Source organism: Cryptomeria japonica, unplaced genomic scaffold (genome assembly GCF_030272615.1).
Source record: "Cryptomeria japonica unplaced genomic scaffold, Sugi_1.0 HiC_scaffold_24, whole genome shotgun sequence".
NCBI lineage: Eukaryota > Viridiplantae > Streptophyta > Pinopsida > Cupressales > Cupressaceae > Cryptomeria > Cryptomeria japonica.
Genome location: NW_026728846.1, coordinates 1,280,187 through 1,301,886, shown reverse-complemented (window position 1 = coordinate 1,301,886; position 21,700 = coordinate 1,280,187). Strand labels below are relative to the sequence as shown.

At 62.7% G+C, this 21,700-nt stretch overlaps 3 non-coding genes across 3 annotated transcripts; all 3 read right to left on the bottom strand.

Moving 5' to 3' along the window:
* Positions 1–3,275: 3,275 nt before the first annotated feature.
* On the bottom strand, positions 3,276–3,394 carry LOC131861333 (5S ribosomal RNA). The gene has a single exon (XR_009360408.1). It is a non-coding gene; the product is annotated as a 5S ribosomal RNA (ribosomal RNA).
* A 7,804-nt stretch (positions 3,395–11,198) lies between these two features.
* On the bottom strand, positions 11,199–11,317 carry LOC131861332 (5S ribosomal RNA). Its single transcript, XR_009360407.1, has one exon. It is a non-coding gene; the product is annotated as a 5S ribosomal RNA (ribosomal RNA).
* A 7,804-nt stretch (positions 11,318–19,121) lies between these two features.
* Positions 19,122–19,240, bottom strand: LOC131861331 (5S ribosomal RNA). The gene has a single exon (XR_009360406.1). It is a non-coding gene; the product is annotated as a 5S ribosomal RNA (ribosomal RNA).
* Positions 19,241–21,700: the final 2,460 nt, after the last annotated feature.

Here is a 21,700-nt window from a genome sequence, read left to right as displayed (position 1 = left end):
GCTCCAAGGTGCGGCGTGCACGAAGTCGGAGCCCGGTTTGCCCCGGGTGCGCACCTCGCGTGCACCTTCGCCGCGGTGGGCACCATGGCGTGCACGAAGTCGGAGCCCGGTTTGCCCCGGGTGCGCACCTCGCGTGCACCTTCGCCGGGGTGGGCACCTTGGTGTGCAGACCTTGGCTGGGTTGCGCGCCCTGGTGGGCACCATGGTGCGCACCAAGGAGCGCTCCGAAGTGTGCTCCAAGGTGCGGCCTGCACGAAGTCGGAGCCCGGTTTGCCCCGGGTGTGCACCTCGGGTGGGCACCTTGGTGCGCATGCCTTGCCTGGGCTGCGCACCAGGGCGGGCTCAAGATGGCACCCGCGTTCCTTTTTTTTCACTATCTTTCAAAACGGAAATTTTAAAATCTCATTTTTTTTTGCCTTTTTCTGGAAATTAGTGAAGGCAGCGCATCAAAGGTGCGCACCTCGCTGCCCACCACGGTGCGCAACGCCGGTGGGCACCCGGGAGTGCTTCGAAGTGTGCTCCAAGGTGCTGCGTGCACGTTGTCGGAGCCCGGTTTGCCCCGGGTGCGCACCTCGCGTGCACCTTCGTCGGGGTGGGCACCTTGGCTGGGTTTGCCCCGGCTGCGCTCCGAAGCGGGGTTATTGGAGCGCCGCCTCTTTTTTTGTCGGAGCGTTTGGTGGGGTTTCTCGCATTGGCTCTTCCGAGGCCCGGTTGCCACCCTGGCGCGCACGAAGTCGGAAGTAGGGTTAATTGCCCGGGTGCGCACCTTTGCCAGGGTGGGCACCTTACCTGGGCTGCGCACCAGGGCGGGCTCAAGATGGCACGCGCGTTCCGTTTTTTTCACTATCTTTCAAAACGGAAATTTTAAAATCTCCTTTTTTTTTTGCCTTTTCTGGAAATTAGTGAAGGCAGCGCATCAAAGGTGTGCACCTCGCTGCCCACCTTGGTGTGCTCTGAGGTGCGCACCCGGGAGCGCTACGAAGTGTGCTCCAAGGTGCGGCGTGCACGTTGTCGGAGCCCGGTTTGCCCCGGGTGCGCACCTCGCCTGCACCTTGGCCGGGGTGGGCACCTTGGCTGGGTTTGCCCAGGGTGCGCTCCGAAGCGGGGTTACTGGAGCGCCCCCTCTTTTTTTGTCAGAGCGTTTGGTGGGGTTTCTCGCATTGGCTCTTCCCAGGCCCGGTTGTTGGGTGCGCTCCCACCCTGGCGCGCGCGAAGTTGGAAGTTGGGTTAATTGCCCGGGCGCGCACCTTCGCCAGGGTGGGCACCTTGGTGCGCACACCTTGGCTGGGCTGCGCACCAGGGCGGGCTCAAGATGGCACCAGCATTCCCTTTTTCTCACTATCTTTCAAAACGGAAATTTTAAAATCTCGTTTTTTTTTTGCCTTTTATGGAAATTAGTGAAGGCATCGCATCAAAGGTGCGCACCTCGCTGCCCACCTTGGTGTGCTCCGAGGTGTCCACCACGGTGCGCAACGCCGGTGCGAACCCGGGAGCGCCCCGATGTGTGCTCCAAGGTGCGGCGTGCACGAAGTCGGACCCCGGTTTGCCCCGGGTGCGCACCTCGCGTGCACCTTGGTGCGCACACCTTGGCTGGGTTGCGCGGCCTGGTGGGCACCATGGTGCGCACCAAGGAGCGCTCCGAAGTGTGCTCCAAGGTGCGGCGTGCACGAAGTCGGAGCCCGGTTTGCCCCGGGTACGCACCTCGCGTGCACCTTCGCCGGGGTGGGCACCTCGGCTGGGTTGCGCGCCCTGGTGCGCACCAAGGAGCGCTCCGAAGTGTGCTCCAAGGTGCGGCGTGCACGAAGTCGGAGCCCGGTTTGCCCCGGGTGCGCACCTTCGCCGCGGTGCGCACCATGGCGTGCACGAAGTCGGAGCCCGGTTTGCCCCGGGTGCGCACCTCGCGTGCACCTTCGGCGGGGTTGCGCGCCCTGGTGCGCACCAAGGAGCGCTCCGAAGTGTGCTCCAAGGTGCGGCGTGCACGAAGTCGGAGCCCGGTTTGCCCCGGGTGCGCACCTCGCGTGCACCTTCGCCAGGGTGGGCACCTCGGTGCGCACACCTTCTCAATGTTTTCTTGCCTTTTCTGGAAATTGGTGAAGGCAGCGCATCAAAGGTGCGCACCTCGGTGTGCTCCGAGGTGCGAACCCGAGAGCGCTCCGAGGTGCCCACGAAGTCGAAAGTCGGGTTAATTGCATTGTTTTCCCCGGGTGCGCTCCGAGGTGCGCAACATCGGCGCGCACCAAGGAGGGCTCCGAAGTGTGCTCCAAGGTGCGCACGATGGCGTGCACCTCTGGTGCGCACGATTCGGAGCTCGGTTTGACCGGGGTGCGCACACCTTGGCTGGGTTGCGCACCTTTTGTGCGCTCCAAGGTGCGCACGAAGTCGGAGCTCGGTTTGCCCCGGGTGCGCACCTTCGCCAGGGTGCGCACCTTGATGCGCACGCCTTGGCTGGGCTGCGCACCTTGGTGGGCGCCATGGTGCGCACCTTTCGTGCGCTCCAAGGTGCGCACGAAGTCGGAGCTCGGTTTGCCCCGGGTGCGCACCTTGGTGGGCGCCATGGTGCACTCCGAGGTGCCCAAGATTGGTGCGCACCAAGGAGCGCTCCGAAGTGCGCTCCAAGGTGCGCGCGAAGTCGAAAGTTGGGTTAATTGTCCGGTTTGCCTCGGGTGCGCACCTTGCGTGCACCTTCGCCAGGGTGGGCGCCTTGGTGCGCACACCTTGGCTGGGCTGCGCACACCTTGGCACCCGCGTTTCCTTCATTTTAAATTTTTTTTTTTTACAATCTCTCAAGTGGGAAATTCTATAATCTCAACTTTTTTTGCCTTTTCAGGAAACTTTTGAATGGAGCGCATCATTGGTGCGCTCCGAAGTGTGCTCCAAAGCTCTCTCCAGCTGCGTGCACCTGCCCCGGCCGCGCACCCGGCCCCGCCCAGCTTCGCTCACCTGTCCCGGGCGTCTGGTGCGGAACCTTAGAGTAAGAAACATCACCGTGCACCTTGGCCAACGTGCGCGACTCGACCGAGCGCGCACTGGCCGAGGTGCACACCGATTTCACCTGGGTGCGCGCGCAGCACCTCGGGCGCACCGGGGTGCGCGCACAACGCCCGGGTTGCACCGTGGCCTGTGTGCTCGGGGCGCCTCGGGTGCGCGCTCGGTGTCGCCCCCGCGCGCGCGGTAGTGCGGGCAGCGCACCCCGGCCCGGCCCGGCCCCGACGAGAACGCAAACGGGCAAAAGGTTTATTCAAATAGCATTGCGACGCCCGGCGAAAAACTAAAAAAGGGTGCAACACCGGGACTTCCCGGGAGGTCACCCATCCCAGTACTACTCCGGCCCAAGCGCGCTTAACTGCGGAGTTCTGATGGGATCCGGTGCACTAACGCTGGTATGATCGCACCCGTTATGAGCTTGTCGCAGTGTGTACTTAGCAAACCGCGACCCACGTGCGAATCCACCCCGGCCACCCACCCCCGTCGAGGTGCACACCCTCCCTCGCGAAGTGCGCCCCGTTCGCCAAGTGTGAGCCCTGCCCGGGTGCGCGCACCTTGCTAGGGCGTCGGGTGTGCACCCGGCCCGGCCTACGTGCGTGCACCTGGAGGGGGCGTCGTGTGCGTGCAGTGTCCCGTCTGCAACGCGGTGCCCACACACCACCTCGGGCGCAACGACCTGCGCTCACATGTGGGCCGAGTGCACCTTGGTGCATGTTCGGGGCGCCTCGGGTGCACGCTCGATCTTGCCCCGGTGCACCAAGGCGCTCGGTTTGCCCCGGGTGCGCACTTGGTGCAAGGTGGGCACCCAAAATAGGGATCAAGCACCAAAACACAAGTTTCGGGATGCAAAATGGGACCCAAGGACCACAAATGCGTTCCAAGACCCATGATGGGTCCACGAGAACAAAAATGTGTTCCGAGACTTAATAAACAAATATTGGGTTTTAGGAGAAGAAACATGCTCTGATGCCCAAAACGAGAATCGACCCCGAAAAGGCCACAGGCCAAAAGTGGGATGCGAGACAAAAAAAAATGGGACCCGAGGACCAAAATTGGGTTCCCAGGTCGAAGACAGGGCAACCGGACAAGAAACGACCTCTAAGGCTCGAAATGAGTCCCGACGACTAAAACTTGACAAGAAGCACCCATCAGGCACCCAACTCGACACCCATGGGATGCCGACCCACCCGGGCTTCCACCTAGCACACCTTGGCACCCACCCACCCTCGCACCCAACCTCGCACCCAACTTAGCACCTTTGAACCCACATTGGCACTCACCCTGACCCTGGCACCTTGGAACCCACATTGGCACTCACCTTGACCCTGGCACCCACCTTTGCACTCACCTTGGGACCCACCCTGGCTCCCACCTCGGCACCCACCCAGACACCCACCTTGGTTCCTTGGCACCCACCTTGGATCCTTGGCACCCACCCCGACACCCACCTTGGCACGCAACTTGGCTACTTGCCACCCACCTTGGCTCCTTGACGCCCACCCCGACAACCACCCCGTGACCTACCCTGGCTAGGGTTGGTGCACACCCACCCTGGTGCCCACCTTGGCACCCACCCTATGACCCACCTTGGCACGCACCTTAGTACCCACCCCGTTACCCACCCTAGGACCCACCCCGTGACCCACCTTGGCCAGGGTGGGTGCCTTGGTGCGCACAACTTGCCTGGGCTGCACACCAGGGCGGGCTCAAGATGGCACCCGCGTTCCGTTTTTTTCACTATCTTTCAAAACGGAAATTTTAAAATCTCATTTTTTTCTTTTTTTTGCCTTTTCTGGAAATTAGTGAAGGCAGCGCATCAAAGGTGCGCAATGCTGGTGCGAACCCGGGAGCGCTCCGATGTGTGCTCCAAGGTGCGGCGTGCACGAAGTCCGAGCCCGGTTTGCCCCGGGTGCGCACCTCGCGTGCACCTTCGCCGGGGTGAGCACCTTGGCTGGGTTGCGCGCCCTGGTGCGTACCAAGGAGCGCTCTGAAGTGTGCTCCAAGGTGCGGCGTGCACGAAGTCGGAGCCCGGTTTGCCCCGGGTGTGCACCTCGGGTGCGCACCTCGCGTGCACCTTCGCTGCGGTGGGCACCTTGGCTGGGTTGCGCGCCTTGGTGGGCACCATGCAGTGCACGAAGTCGGAGCCCGGTTTGCCCCGGGCGCGCACCTCCGCCAGGGTGGGCACCTTGGTGCGCACAACTTGCCTGGGCTGCGCATCAGGAAGGGCTCAAGATGGCACCCGCGTTCCGTTTTTTTCACTATCTTTCAGAACGGAAATTTTAAAATATCGTTTTTTTTTGCCTTTTCTGGAAATTAGTGAAGGCAGCGCATCAAAGGTGCGCAACGCTGGTGCGAACCTGGGAGCGCTCCGATGTGTGCTCCAAGGTGCGGCGTGCACGAAGTCGGAGCCCGGTTTGCCTCGGGTGCGCCCTGGTGGGCACCATGGTGCGCACCAAGGAGCGCTCCGAAGTGTGCTCCAAGGTGCGGCCTGCACGAAGTCGGAGCCCGGTTTGCCCCGGGTGTGCACCTCGGGTGGGCACCTTGGTGCGCATGCCTTGCCTGGGCTGCGCACCAGGGCGGGCTCAAGATGGCACCCGCGTTCCTTTTTTTTCACTATCTTTCAAAACGGAAATTTTAAAATCTCATTTTTTTTTGCCTTTTTCTGGAAATTAGTGAAGGCAGCGCATCAAAGGTGCGCACCTCGCTGCCCACCACGGTGCGCAACGCCGGTGGGCACCCGGGAGTGCTTCGAAGTGTGCTCCAAGGTGCTGCGTGCACGTTGTCGGAGCCCGGTTTGCCCCGGGTGCGCACCTCGCGTGCACCTTCGTCGGGGTGGGCACCTTGGCTTGGTTTGCCCCGGCTGCGCTCCGAAGCGGGGTTATTGGAGCGCCGCCTCTTTTTTTGTCGGAGCGTTTGGTGGGGTTTCTCGCATTGGCTCTTCCGAGGCCCGGTTGCCACCCTGGCGCGCACGAAGTCGGAAGTAGGGTTAATTGCCCGGGTGCGCACCTTTGCCAGGGTGGCACCTTACCTGGGCTGCGCACCAGGGCGGGCTCAAGATGGCACGCGCGTTCCGTTTTTTTCACTATCTTTCAAAACGGAAATTTTAAAATCTCCTTTTTTTTTTGCCTTTTCTGGAAATTAGTGAAGGCAGCGCATCAAAGGTGCGCACCTCGCTGCCCACCTTGGTGTGCTCTGAGGTGCGCACCCGGGAGCGCTACGAAGTGTGCTCCAAGGTGCGGCGTGCACGTTGTCGGAGCCCGGTTTGCCCCGGGTGCGCACCTCGCCTGCACCTTGGCCGGGGTGGGCACCTTGGCTGGGTTTGCCCAGGGTGCGCTCCGAAGCGGGGTTACTGGAGCGCCCCCTCTTTTTTTGTCAGAGAGTTTGGTGGGGTTTCTCGCATTGGCTCTTCCCAGGCCCGGTTGTTGGGTGCGCTCCCACCCTGGCGCGCGCGAAGTTGGAAGTTGGGTTAATTGCCCGGGCGCGCACCTTCGCCAGGGTGGGCACCTTGGTGCGCAAACCTTGGCTGGGCTGCGCACCAGGGCGGGCTCAAGATGGCACCAGCATTCCCTTTTTCTCACTATCTTTCAAAACGGAAATTTTAAAATCTCGTTTTTTTTTTGCCTTTTATGGAAATTAGTGAAGGCATCGCATCAAAGGTGCGCACCTCGCTGCCCACCTTGGTGTGCTCCGAGGTGCCCACCACGGTGCGCAACGCCGGTGCGAACCCGGGAGCGCCCCGATGTGTGCTCCAAGGTGCGGCGTGCACGAAGTCGGACCCCGGTTTGCCCCGGGTGCGCACCTCGCGTGCACCTTGGTGCGCACACCTTGGCTGGGTTGCGCGGCCTGGTGGGCACCATGGTGCGCACCAAGGAGCGCTCCGAAGTGTGCTCCAAGGTGCGGCGTGCACGAAGTCGGAGCCCGGTTTGCCCCGGGTGCGCACCTTCGCCGCGGTGGGCACCATGGCGTGCACGAAGTCGGAGCCCGGTTTGCCCCGGGTGCGCACCTCGCGTGCACCTTCGCCGGGGTGGGCACCTCGGCTGGGTTGCGCGCCCTGGTGCGCACCAAGGAGCGCTCTGAAGTGTGCTCCAAGGTGCGGCGTGCACGAAGTCGGAGCCCGGTTTGCCCCGGGTGTGCACCTCGCGTGCACCTTCGCTGCGGTGGGCACCTTGGCTGGGTTGCGCGCCTTGGTGGGCACCATGCAGTGCACGAAGTCGGAGCCCGGTTTGCCCCGGGCGCGCACCTCCGCCAGGGTGGGCACCTTGGTGCGCACAACTTGCCTGGGCTGCGCACCAGGAAGGGCTCAAGATGGCACCCGCGTTCCGTTTTTTTCACTATCTTTCAGAACGGAAATTTTAAAATATCGTTTTTTTTTGCCTTTTCTGGAAATTAGTGAAGGCAGCGCATCAAAGGTGCGCAACGCTGGTGCGAACCTGGGAGCGCTCCGATGTGTGCTCCAAGGTGCGGCGTGCACGAAGTCGGACCCCGGTTTGCCCCGGGTGCGCACCTCGCGTGCACCTTGGTGCGCACACCTTGGCTGGGTTGCGCGCCCTGGTGGGCACCATGGTGCGCACCAAGGAGCGCTCCGAAGTGTGCTCCAAGGTGCGGCGTGCACGAAGTCGGAGCCCGGTTTGCCCCGGGTGCGCACCTCGCGTGCACCTTCGCCGCGGTGGGCACCATGGCGTGCACGAAGTCGGAGCCCGGTTTGCCCCGGGTGCGCACCTCGCGTGCACCTTCGCCGGGGTGGGCACCTTAGTGTGCAGACCTTGGCTGGGTTGCGCGCCCTGGTGGGCACCATGGTGCGCACCAAGGAGCGCTCCGAAGTGTGCTCCAAGGTGCGGCCTGCACGAAGTCGGAGCCCGGTTTGCCCCGGGTGTGCACCTCGGGTGGGCACCTTGGTGCGCATGCCTTGCCTGGGCTGCGCACCAGGGCGGGCTCAAGATGGCACCCGCGTTCCTTTTTTTTCACTATCTTTCAAAACGGAAATTTTAAAATCTCATTTTTTTTTGCCTTTTTCTGGAAATTAGTGAAGGCAGCGCATCAAAGGTGCGCACCTCGCTGCCCACCACGGTGCGCAACGCCGGTGGGCACCCGGGAGTGCTTCGAAGTGTGCTCCAAGGTGCTGCGTGCACGTTGTCGGAGCCCGGTTTGCCCCGGGTGCGCACCTCGCGTGCACCTTCGTCGGGGTGGGCACCTTGGCTGGGTTTGCCCCGGCTGCGCTCCGAAGCGGGGTTATTGGAGCGCCGCCTCTTTTTTTGTCGGAGCGTTTGGTGGGGTTTCTCGCATTGGCTCTTCCGAGGCCCGGTTGCCACCCTGGCGCGCACGAAGTCGGAAGTAGGGTTAATTGCCCGGGTGCGCACCTTTGCCAGGGTGGGCACCTTACCTGGGCTGCGCACCAGGGCGGGCTCAAGATGGCACGCGCGTTCCGTTTTTTTCACTATCTTTCAAAACGGAAATTTTAAAATCTCCTTTTTTTTTTGCCTTTTCTGGAAATTAGTGAAGGCAGCGCATCAAAGGTGCGCACCTCGCTGCCCACCTTGGTGTGCTCTGAGGTGCGCACCCGGGAGCGCTACGAAGTGTGCTCCAAGGTGCGGCGTGCACGTTGTCGGAGCCCGGTTTGCCCCGGGTGCGCACCTCGCCTGCACCTTGGCCGGGGTGGGCACCTTGGCTGGGTTTGCCCAGGGTGCGCTCCGAAGCGGGGTTACTGGAGCGCCCCCTCTTTTTTTGTCAGAGCGTTTGGTGGGGTTTCTCGCATTGGCTCTTCCCAGGCCCGGTTGTTGGGTGCGCTCCCACCCTGGCGCGCGCGAAGTTGGAAGTTGGGTTAATTGCCCGGGCGCGCACCTTCGCCAGGGTGGGCACCTTGGTGCGCACACCTTGGCTGGGCTGCGCACCAGGGCGGGCTCAAGATGGCACCAGCATTCCCTTTTTCTCACTATCTTTCAAAACGGAAATTTTAAAATCTCGTTTTTTTTTTGCCTTTTATGGAAATTAGTGAAGGCATCGCATCAAAGGTGCGCACCTCGCTGCCCACCTTGGTGTGCTCCGAGGTGCCCACCACGGTGCGCAACGCCGGTGCGAACCCGGGAGCGCCCCGATGTGTGCTCCAAGGTGCGGCGTGCACGAAGTCGGACCCCGGTTTGCCCCGGGTGCGCACCTCGCGTGCACCTTGGTGCGCACACCTTGGCTGGGTTGCGCGGCCTGGTGGGCACCATGGTGCGCACCAAGGAGCGCTCCGAAGTGTGCTCCAAGGTGCGGCGTGCACGAAGTCGGAGCCCGGTTTGCCCCGGGTACGCACCTCGCGTGCACCTTCGCCGGGGTGGGCACCTCGGCTGGGTTGCGCGCCCTGGTGCGCACCAAGGAGCGCTCCGAAGTGTGCTCCAAGGTGCGGCGTGCACGAAGTCGGAGCCCGGTTTGCCCCGGGTGCGCACCTTCGCCGCGGTGCGCACCATGGCGTGCACGAAGTCGGAGCCCGGTTTGCCCCGGGTGCGCACCTCGCGTGCACCTTCGGCGGGGTTGCGCGCCCTGGTGGGCACCATGGTGCGCACCAAGGAGCGCTCCGAAGTGTGCTCCAAGGTGCGGCGTGCACGAAGTCGGAGCCCGGTTTGCCCCGGGTGCGCACCTCGCGTGCACCTTCGGCGGGGTTGCGCGCCCTGGTGGGCACCATGGTGCGCACCAAGGAGCGCTCCGAAGTGTGCTCCAAGGTGCGGCGTGCACGAAGTCGGAGCCCGGTTTGCCCCGGGTGCGCACCTCGCGTGCACCTTCGCCGCGGTGGGCACCATGGCGTGCACGAAGTCGGAGCCCGGTTTGCCCCGGGTGCGCACCTCGCGTGCACCTTCGCCGGGGTGGGCACCTCGGCTGGGTTGCGCGCCCTGGTGCGCACCAAGGAGCGCTCCGAAGTGTGCTCCAAGGTGCGGCGTGCACGAAGTCGGAGCCCGGTTTGCCCCGGGTGCGCACCTCGCGTGCACCTTCGCCAGGGTGGGCACCTCGGTGCGCACACCTTCTCAATGTTTTCTTGCCTTTTCTGGAAATTGGTGAAGGCAGCGCATCAAAGGTGCGCACCTCGGTGTGCTCCGAGGTGCGAACCCGAGAGCGCTCCGAGGTGCCCACGAAGTCGAAAGTCGGGTTAATTGCATTGTTTTCCCCGGGTGCGCTCCGAGGTGCGCAACATCGGCGCGCACCAAGGAGGGCTCCGAAGTGTGCTCCAAGGTGCGCACGATGGCGTGCACCTCTGGTGCGCACGATTCGGAGCTCGGTTTGACCGGGGTGCGCACACCTTGGCTGGGTTGCGCACCTTTTGTGCGCTCCAAGGTGCGCACGAAGTCGGAGCTCGGTTTGCCCCGGGTGCGCACCTTCGCCAGGGTGCGCACCTTGATGCGCACGCCTTGGCTGGGCTGCGCACCTTGGTGGGCGCCATGGTGCGCACCTTTCGTGCGCTCCAAGGTGCGCACGAAGTCGGAGCTCGGTTTGCCCCGGGTGCGCACCTTGGTGGGCGCCATGGTGCACTCCGAGGTGCCCAAGATTGGTGCGCACCAAGGAGCGCTCCGAAGTGCGCTCCAAGGTGCGCGCGAAGTCGAAAGTTGGGTTAATTGTCCGGTTTGCCTCGGGTGCGCACCTTGCGTGCACCTTCGCCAGGGTGGGCGCCTTGGTGCGCACACCTTGGCTGGGCTGCGCACACCTTGGCACCCGCGTTTCCTTCATTTTAAATTTTTTTTTTTTACAATCTCTCAAGTGGGAAATTCTATAATCTCAACTTTTTTTGCCTTTTCAGGAAACTTTTGAATGGAGCGCATCATTGGTGCGCTCCGAAGTGTGCTCCAAAGCTCTCTCCAGCTGCGTGCACCTGCCCCGGCCGCGCACCCGGCCCCGCCCAGCTTCGCTCACCTGTCCCGGGCGTCTGGTGCGGAACCTTAGAGTAAGAAACATCACCGTGCACCTTGGCCAACGTGCGCGACTCGACCGAGCGCGCACTGGCCGAGGTGCACACCGATTTCACCTGGGTGCGCGCGCAGCACCTCGGGCGCACCGGGGTGCGCGCACAACGCCCGGGTTGCACCGTGGCCTGTGTGCTCGGGGCGCCTCGGGTGCGCGCTCGGTGTCGCCCCCGCGCGCGCGGTAGTGCGGGCAGCGCACCCCGGCCCGGCCCGGCCCCGACGAGAACGCAAACGGGCAAAAGGTTTATTCAAATAGCATTGCGACGCCCGGCGAAAAACTAAAAAAGGGTGCAACACCGGGACTTCCCGGGAGGTCACCCATCCCAGTACTACTCCGGCCCAAGCGCGCTTAACTGCGGAGTTCTGATGGGATCCGGTGCACTAACGCTGGTATGATCGCACCCGTTATGAGCTTGTCGCAGTGTGTACTTAGCAAACCGCGACCCACGTGCGAATCCACCCCGGCCACCCACCCCCGTCGAGGTGCACACCCTCCCTCGCGAAGTGCGCCCCGTTCGCCAAGTGTGAGCCCTGCCCGGGTGCGCGCACCTTGCTAGGGCGTCGGGTGTGCACCCGGCCCGGCCTACGTGCGTGCACCTGGAGGGGGCGTCGTGTGCGTGCAGTGTCCCGTCTGCAACGCGGTGCCCACACACCACCTCGGGCGCAACGACCTGCGCTCACATGTGGGCCGAGTGCACCTTGGTGCATGTTCGGGGCGCCTCGGGTGCACGCTCGATCTTGCCCCGGTGCACCAAGGCGCTCGGTTTGCCCCGGGTGCGCACTTGGTGCAAGGTGGGCACCCAAAATAGGGATCAAGCACCAAAACACAAGTTTCGGGATGCAAAATGGGACCCAAGGACCACAAATGCGTTCCAAGACCCATGATGGGTCCACGAGAACAAAAATGTGTTCCGAGACTTAATAAACAAATATTGGGTTTTAGGAGAAGAAACATGCTCTGATGCCCAAAACGAGAATCGACCCCGAAAAGGCCACAGGCCAAAAGTGGGATGCGAGACAAAAAAAAATGGGACCCGAGGACCAAAATTGGGTTCCCAGGTCGAAGACAGGGCAACCGGACAAGAAACGACCTCTAAGGCTCGAAATGAGTCCCGACGACTAAAACTTGACAAGAAGCACCCATCAGGCACCCAACTCGACACCCATGGGATGCCGACCCACCCGGGCTTCCACCTAGCACACCTTGGCACCCACCCACCCTCGCACCCAACCTCGCACCCAACTTAGCACCTTTGAACCCACATTGGCACTCACCCTGACCCTGGCACCTTGGAACCCACATTGGCACTCACCTTGACCCTGGCACCCACCTTTGCACTCACCTTGGGACCCACCCTGGCTCCCACCTCGGCACCCACCCAGACACCCACCTTGGTTCCTTGGCACCCACCTTGGATCCTTGGCACCCACCCCGACACCCACCTTGGCACGCAACTTGGCTACTTGCCACCCACCTTGGCTCCTTGACGCCCACCCCGACAACCACCCCGTGACCTACCCTGGCTAGGGTTGGTGCACACCCACCCTGGTGCCCACCTTGGCACCCACCCTATGACCCACCTTGGCACGCACCTTAGTACCCACCCCGTTACCCACCCTAGGACCCACCCCGTGACCCACCTTGGCCAGGGTGGGTGCCTTGGTGCGCACAACTTGCCTGGGCTGCACACCAGGGCGGGCTCAAGATGGCACCCGCGTTCCGTTTTTTTCACTATCTTTCAAAACGGAAATTTTAAAATCTCATTTTTTTCTTTTTTTTGCCTTTTCTGGAAATTAGTGAAGGCAGCGCATCAAAGGTGCGCAATGCTGGTGCGAACCCGGGAGCGCTCCGATGTGTGCTCCAAGGTGCGGCGTGCACGAAGTCCGAGCCCGGTTTGCCCCGGGTGCGCACCTCGCGTGCACCTTCGCCGGGGTGAGCACCTTGGCTGGGTTGCGCGCCCTGGTGCGTACCAAGGAGCGCTCTGAAGTGTGCTCCAAGGTGCGGCGTGCACGAAGTCGGAGCCCGGTTTGCCCCGGGTGTGCACCTCGGGTGCGCACCTCGCGTGCACCTTCGCTGCGGTGGGCACCTTGGCTGGGTTGCGCGCCTTGGTGGGCACCATGCAGTGCACGAAGTCGGAGCCCGGTTTGCCCCGGGCGCGCACCTCCGCCAGGGTGGGCACCTTGGTGCGCACAACTTGCCTGGGCTGCGCATCAGGAAGGGCTCAAGATGGCACCCGCGTTCCGTTTTTTTCACTATCTTTCAGAACGGAAATTTTAAAATATCGTTTTTTTTTGCCTTTTCTGGAAATTAGTGAAGGCAGCGCATCAAAGGTGCGCAACGCTGGTGCGAACCTGGGAGCGCTCCGATGTGTGCTCCAAGGTGCGGCGTGCACGAAGTCGGAGCCCGGTTTGCCTCGGGTGCGCCCTGGTGGGCACCATGGTGCGCACCAAGGAGCGCTCCGAAGTGTGCTCCAAGGTGCGGCCTGCACGAAGTCGGAGCCCGGTTTGCCCCGGGTGTGCACCTCGGGTGGGCACCTTGGTGCGCATGCCTTGCCTGGGCTGCGCACCAGGGCGGGCTCAAGATGGCACCCGCGTTCCTTTTTTTTCACTATCTTTCAAAACGGAAATTTTAAAATCTCATTTTTTTTTGCCTTTTTCTGGAAATTAGTGAAGGCAGCGCATCAAAGGTGCGCACCTCGCTGCCCACCACGGTGCGCAACGCCGGTGGGCACCCGGGAGTGCTTCGAAGTGTGCTCCAAGGTGCTGCGTGCACGTTGTCGGAGCCCGGTTTGCCCCGGGTGCGCACCTCGCGTGCACCTTCGTCGGGGTGGGCACCTTGGCTTGGTTTGCCCCGGCTGCGCTCCGAAGCGGGGTTATTGGAGCGCCGCCTCTTTTTTTGTCGGAGCGTTTGGTGGGGTTTCTCGCATTGGCTCTTCCGAGGCCCGGTTGCCACCCTGGCGTTCACGAAGTCGGAAGTAGGGTTAATTGCCCGGGTGCGCACCTTTGCCAGGGTGGCACCTTACCTGGGCTGCGCACCAGGGCGGGCTCAAGATGGCACGCGCGTTCCGTTTTTTTCACTATCTTTCAAAACGGAAATTTTAAAATCTCCTTTTTTTTTTGCCTTTTCTGGAAATTAGTGAAGGCAGCGCATCAAAGGTGCGCACCTCGCTGCCCACCTTGGTGTGCTCTGAGGTGCGCACCCGGGAGCGCTACGAAGTGTGCTCCAAGGTGCGGCGTGCACGTTGTCGGAGCCCGGTTTGCCCCGGGTGCGCACCTCGCCTGCACCTTGGCCGGGGTGGGCACCTTGGCTGGGTTTGCCCAGGGTGCGCTCCGAAGCGGGGTTACTGGAGCGCCCCCTCTTTTTTTGTCAGAGAGTTTGGTGGGGTTTCTCGCATTGGCTCTTCCCAGGCCCGGTTGTTGGGTGCGCTCCCACCCTGGCGCGCGCGAAGTTGGAAGTTGGGTTAATTGCCCGGGCGCGCACCTTCGCCAGGGTGGGCACCTTGGTGCGCAAACCTTGGCTGGGCTGCGCACCAGGGCGGGCTCAAGATGGCACCAGCATTCCCTTTTTCTCACTATCTTTCAAAACGGAAATTTTAAAATCTCGTTTTTTTTTTGCCTTTTATGGAAATTAGTGAAGGCATCGCATCAAAGGTGCGCACCTCGCTGCCCACCTTGGTGTGCTCCGAGGTGCCCACCACGGTGCGCAACGCCGGTGCGAACCCGGGAGCGCCCCGATGTGTGCTCCAAGGTGCGGCGTGCACGAAGTCGGACCCCGGTTTGCCCCGGGTGCGCACCTCGCGTGCACCTTGGTGCGCACACCTTGGCTGGGTTGCGCGGCCTGGTGGGCACCATGGTGCGCACCAAGGAGCGCTCCGAAGTGTGCTCCAAGGTGCGGCGTGCACGAAGTCGGAGCCCGGTTTGCCCCGGGTGCGCACCTTCGCCGCGGTGGGCACCATGGCGTGCACGAAGTCGGAGCCCGGTTTGCCCCGGGTGCGCACCTCGCGTGCACCTTCGCCGGGGTGGGCACCTCGGCTGGGTTGCGCGCCCTGGTGCGCACCAAGGAGCGCTCTGAAGTGTGCTCCAAGGTGCGGCGTGCACGAAGTCGGAGCCCGGTTTGCCCCGGGTGTGCACCTCGCGTGCACCTTCGCTGCGGTGGGCACCTTGGCTGGGTTGCGCGCCTTGGTGGGCACCATGCAGTGCACGAAGTCGGAGCCCGGTTTGCCCCGGGCGCGCACCTCCGCCAGGGTGGGCACCTTGGTGCGCACAACTTGCCTGGGCTGCGCACCAGGAAGGGCTCAAGATGGCACCCGCGTTCCGTTTTTTTCACTATCTTTCAGAACGGAAATTTTAAAATATCGTTTTTTTTTGCCTTTTCTGGAAATTAGTGAAGGCAGCGCATCAAAGGTGCGCAACGCTGGTGCGAACCTGGGAGCGCTCCGATGTGTGCTCCAAGGTGCGGCGTGCACGAAGTCGGACCCCGGTTTGCCCCGGGTGCGCACCTCGCGTGCACCTTGGTGCGCACACCTTGGCTGGGTTGCGCGCCCTGGTGGGCACCATGGTGCGCACCAAGGAGCGCTCCGAAGTGTGCTCCAAGGTGCGGCGTGCACGAAGTCGGAGCCCGGTTTGCCCCGGGTGCGCACCTCGCGTGCACCTTCGCCGCGGTGGGCACCATGGCGTGCACGAAGTCGGAGCCCGGTTTGCCCCGGGTGCGCACCTCGCGTGCACCTTCGCCGGGGTGGGCACCTTAGTGTGCAGACCTTGGCTGGGTTGCGCGCCCTGGTGGGCACCATGGTGCGCACCAAGGAGCGCTCCGAAGTGTGCTCCAAGGTGCGGCCTGCACGAAGTCGGAGCCCGGTTTGCCCCGGGTGTGCACCTCGGGTGGGCACCTTGGTGCGCATGCCTTGCCTGGGCTGCGCACCAGGGCGGGCTCAAGATGGCACCCGCGTTCCTTTTTTTTCACTATCTTTCAAAACGGAAATTTTAAAATCTCATTTTTTTTTGCCTTTTTCTGGAAATTAGTGAAGGCAGCGCATCAAAGGTGCGCACCTCGCTGCCCACCACGGTGCGCAACGCCGGTGGGCACCCGGGAGTGCTTCGAAGTGTGCTCCAAGGTGCTGCGTGCACGTTGTCGGAGCCCGGTTTGCCCCGGGTGCGCACCTCGCGTGCACCTTCGTCGGGGTGGGCACCTTGGCTGGGTTTGCCCCGGCTGCGCTCCGAAGCGGGGTTATTGGAGCGCCGCCTCTTTTTTTGTCGGAGCGTTTGGTGGGGTTTCTCGCATTGGCTCTTCCGAGGCCCGGTTGCCACCCTGGCGCGCACGAAGTCGGAAGTAGGGTTAATTGCCCGGGTGCGCACCTTTGCCAGGGTGGGCACCTTACCTGGGCTGCGCACCAGGGCGGGCTCAAGATGGCACGCGCGTTCCGTTTTTTTCACTATCTTTCAAAACGGAAATTTTAAAATCTCCTTTTTTTTTTGCCTTTTCTGGAAATTAGTGAAGGCAGCGCATCAAAGGTGCGCACCTCGCTGCCCACCTTGGTGTGCTCTGAGGTGCGCACCCGGGAGCGCTACGAAGTGTGCTCCAAGGTGCGGCGTGCACGTTGTCGGAGCCCGGTTTGCCCCGGGTGCGCACCTCGCCTGCACCTTGGCCGGGGTGGGCACCTTGGCTGGGTTTGCCCAGGGTGCGCTCCGAAGCGGGGTTACTGGAGCGCCCCCTCTTTTTTTGTCAGAGCGTTTGGTGGGGTTTCTCGCATTGGCTCTTCCCAGGCCCGGTTGTTGGGTGCGCTCCCACCCTGGCGCGCGCGAAGTTGGAAGTTGGGTTAATTGCCCGGGCGCGCACCTTCGCCAGGGTGGGCACCTTGGTGCGCAAACCTTGGCTGGGCTGCGCACCAGGGCGGGCTCAAGATGGCACCAGCATTCCCTTTTTCTCACTATCTTTCAAAACGGAAATTTTAAAATCTCGTTTTTTTTTTGCCTTTTATGGAAATTAGTGAAGGCATCGCATCAAAGGTGCGCACCTCGCTGCCCACCTTGGTGTGCTCCGAGGTGCCCACCACGGTGCGCAACGCCGGTGCGAACCCGGGAGCGCCCCGATGTGTGCTCCAAGGTGCGGCGTGCACGAAGTCGGACCCCGGTTTGCCCCGGGTGCGCACCTCGCGTGCACCTTGGTGCGCACACCTTGGCTGGGTTGCGCGGCCTGGTGGGCACCATGGTGCGCACCAAGGAGCGCTCCGAAGTGTGCTCCAAGGTGCGGCGTGCACGAAGTCGGAGCCCGGTTTGCCCCGGGTACGCACCTCGCGTGCACCTTCGCCGGGGTGGGCACCTCGGCTGGGTTGCGCGCCCTGGTGCGCACCAAGGAGCGCTCCGAAGTGTGCTCCAAGGTGCGGCGTGCACGAAGTCGGAGCCCGGTTTGCCCCGGGTGCGCACCTTCGCCGCGGTGCGCACCATGGCGTGCACGAAGTCGGAGCCCGGTTTGCCCCGGGTGCGCACCTCGCGTGCACCTTCGGCGGGGTTGCGCGCCCTGGTGGGCACCATGGTGCGCACCAAGGAGCGCTCCGAAGTGTGCTCCAAGGTGCGGCGTGCACGAAGTCGGAGCCCGGTTTGCCCCGGGTGCGCACCTCGCGTGCACCTTCGGCGGGGTTGCGCGCCCTGGTGGGCACCATGGTGCGCACCAAGGAGCGCTCCGAAGTGTGCTCCAAGGTGCGGCGTGCACGAAGTCGGAGCCCGGTTTGCCCCGGGTGCGCACCTCGCGTGCACCTTCGCCGCGGTGGGCACCATGGCGTGCACGAAGTCGGAGCCCGGTTTGCCCCGGGTGCGCACCTCGCGTGCACCTTCGCCGGGGTGGGCACCTCGGCTGGGTTGCGCGCCCTGGTGCGCACCAAGGAGCGCTCCGAAGTGTGCTCCAAGGTGCGGCGTGCACGAAGTCGGAGCCCGGTTTGCCCCGGGTGCGCACCTCGCGTGCACCTTCGCCAGGGTGGGCACCTCGGTGCGCACACCTTCTCAATGTTTTCTTGCCTTTTCTGGAAATTGGTGAAGGCAGCGCATCAAAGGTGCGCACCTCGGTGTGCTCCGAGGTGCGAACCCGAGAGCGCTCCGAGGTGCCCACGAAGTCGAAAGTCGGGTTAATTGCATTGTTTTCCCCGGGTGCGCTCCGAGGTGCGCAACATCGGCGCGCACCAAGGAGGGCTCCGAAGTGTGCTCCAAGGTGCGCACGATGGCGTGCACCTCTGGTGCGCACGATTCGGAGCTCGGTTTGACCGGGGTGCGCACACCTTGGCTGGGTTGCGCACCTTTTGTGCGCTCCAAGGTGCGCACGAAGTCGGAGCTCGGTTTGCCCCGGGTGCGCACCTTCGCCAGGGTGCGCACCTTGATGCGCACGCCTTGGCTGGGCTGCGCACCTTGGTGGGCGCCATGGTGCGCACCTTTCGTGCGCTCCAAGGTGCGCACGAAGTCGGAGCTCGGTTTGCCCCGGGTGCGCACCTTGGTGGGCGCCATGGTGCACTCCGAGGTGCCCAAGATTGGTGCGCACCAAGGAGCGCTCCGAAGTGCGCTCCAAGGTGCGCGCGAAGTCGAAAGTTGGGTTAATTGTCCGGTTTGCCTCGGGTGCGCACCTTGCGTGCACCTTCGCCAGGGTGGGCGCCTTGGTGCGCACACCTTGGCTGGGCTGCGCACACCTTGGCACCCGCGTTTCCTTCATTTTAAATTTTTTTTTTTTACAATCTCTCAAGTGGGAAATTCTATAATCTCAACTTTTTTTGCCTTTTCAGGAAACTTTTGAATGGAGCGCATCATTGGTGCGCTCCGAAGTGTGCTCCAAAGCTCTCTCCAGCTGCGTGCACCTGCCCCGGCCGCGCACCCGGCCCCGCCCAGCTTCGCTCACCTGTCCCGGGCGTCTGGTGCGGAACCTTAGAGTAAGAAACATCACCGTGCACCTTGGCCAACGTGCGCGACTCGACCGAGCGCGCACTGGCCGAGGTGCACACCGATTTCACCTGGGTGCGCGCGCAGCACCTCGGGCGCACCGGGGTGCGCGCACAACGCCCGGGTTGCACCGTGGCCTGTGTGCTCGGGGCGCCTCGGGTGCGCGCTCGGTGTCGCCCCCGCGCGCGCGGTAGTGCGGGCAGCGCACCCCGGCCCGGCCCGGCCCCGACGAGAACGCAAACGGGCAAAAGGTTTATTCAAATAGCATTGCGACGCCCGGCGAAAAACTAAAAAAGGGTGCAACACCGGGACTTCCCGGGAGGTCACCCATCCCAGTACTACTCCGGCCCAAGCGCGCTTAACTGCGGAGTTCTGATGGGATCCGGTGCACTAACGCTGGTATGATCGCACCCGTTATGAGCTTGTCGCAGTGTGTACTTAGCAAACCGCGACCCACGTGCGAATCCACCCCGGCCACCCACCCCCGTCGAGGTGCACACCCTCCCTCGCGAAGTGCGCCCCGTTCGCCAAGTGTGAGCCCTGCCCGGGTGCGCGCACCTTGCTAGGGCGTCGGGTGTGCACCCGGCCCGGCCTACGTGCGTGCACCTGGAGGGGGCGTCGTGTGCGTGCAGTGTCCCGTCTGCAACGCGGTGCCCACACACCACCTCGGGCGCAACGACCTGCGCTCACATGTGGGCCGAGTGCACCTTGGTGCATGTTCGGGGCGCCTCGGGTGCACGCTCGATCTTGCCCCGGTGCACCAAGGCGCTCGGTTTGCCCCGGGTGCGCACTTGGTGCAAGGTGGGCACCCAAAATAGGGATCAAGCACCAAAACACAAGTTTCGGGATGCAAAATGGGACCCAAGGACCACAAATGCGTTCCAAGACCCATGATGGGTCCACGAGAACAAAAATGTGTTCCGAGACTTAATAAACAAATATTGGGTTTTAGGAGAAGAAACATGCTCTGATGCCCAAAACGAGAATCGACCCCGAAAAGGCCACAGGCCAAAAGTGGGATGCGAGACAAAAAAAAATGGGACCCGAGGACCAAAATTGGGTTCCCAGGTCGAAGACAGGGCAACCGGACAAGAAACGACCTCTAAGGCTCGAAATGAGTCCCGACGACTAAAACTTGACAAGAAGCACCCATCAGGCACCCAACTCGACACCCATGGGATGCCGACCCACCCGGGCTTCCACCTAGCACACCTTGGCACCCACCCACCCTCGCACCCAACCTCGCACCCAACTTAGCACCTTTGAACCCACATTGGCACTCACCCTGACCCTGGCACCTTGGAACCCACATTGGCACTCACCTTGACCCTGGCACCCACCTTTGCACTCACCTTGGGACCCACCCTGGCTCCCACCTCGGCACCCACCCAGACACCCACCTTGGTTCCTTGGCACCCACCTTGGATCCTTGGCACCCACCCCGACACCCACCTTGGCACGCAACTTGGCTACTTGCCACCCACCTTGGCTCCTTGACGCCCACCCCGACAACCACCCCGTGACCTACCCTGGCTAGGGTTGGTGCACACCCACCCTGGTGCCCACCTTGGCACCCACCCTATGACCCACCTTGGCACGCACCTTAGTACCCACCCCGTTACCCACCCTAGGACCCACCCCGTGACCCACCTTGGCCAGGGTGGGTGCCTTGGTGCGCACAACTTGCCTGGGCTGCACACCAGGGCGGGCTCAAGATGGCACCCGCGTTCCGTTTTTTTCACTATCTTTCAAAACGGAAATTTTAAAATCTCATTTTTTTCTTTTTTTTGCCTTTTCTGGAAATTAGTGAAGGCAGCGCATCAAAGGTGCGCAATGCTGGTGCGAACCCGGGAGCGCTCCGATGTGTGCTCCAAGGTGCGGCGTGCACGAAGTCCGAGCCCGGTTTGCCCCGGGTGCGCACCTCGCGTGCACCTTCGCCGGGGTGAGCACCTTGGCTGGGTTGCGCGCCCTGGTGCGTACCAAGGAGCGCTCTGAAGTGTGCTCCAAGGTGCGGCGTGCACGAAGTCGGAGCCCGGTTTGCCCCGGGTGTGCACCTCGGGTGCGCACCTCGCGTGCACCTTCGCTGCGGTGGGCACCTTGGCTGGGTTGCGCGCCTTGGTGGGCACCATGCAGTGCACGAAGTCGGAGCCCGGTTTGCCCCGGGCGCGCACCTCCGCCAGGGTGGGCACCTTGGTGCGCACAACTTGCCTGGGCTGCGCATCAGGAAGGGCTCAAGATGGCACCCGCGTTCCGTTTTTTTCACTATCTTTCAGAACGGAAATTTTAAAATATCGTTTTTTTTTGCCTTTTCTGGAAATTAGTGAAGGCAGCGCATCAAAGGTGCGCAACGCTGGTGCGAACCTGGGAGCGCTCCGATGTGTGCTCCAAGGTGCGGCGTGCACGAAGTCGGAGCCCGGTTTGCCTCGGGTGCGCCCTGGTGGGCACCATGGTGCGCACCAAGGAGCGCTCCGAAGTGTGCTCCAAGGTGCGGCCTGCACGAAGTCGGAGCCCGGTTTGCCCCGGGTGTGCACCTCGGGTGGGCACCTTGGTGCGCATGCCTTGCCTGGGCTGCGCACCAGGGCGGGCTCAAGATGGCACCCGCGTTCCTTTTTTTTCACTATCTTTCAAAACGGAAATTTTAAAATCTCATTTTTTTTTGCCTTTTTCTGGAAATTAGTGAAGGCAGCGCATCAAAGGTGCGCACCTCGCTGCCCACCACGGTGCGCAACGCCGGTGGGCACCCGGGAGTGCTTCGAAGTGTGCTCCAAGGTGCTGCGTGCACGTTGTCGGAGCCCGGTTTGCCCCGGGTGCGCACCTCGCGTGCACCTTCGTCGGGGTGGGCACCTTGGCTTGGTTTGCCCCGGCTGCGCTCC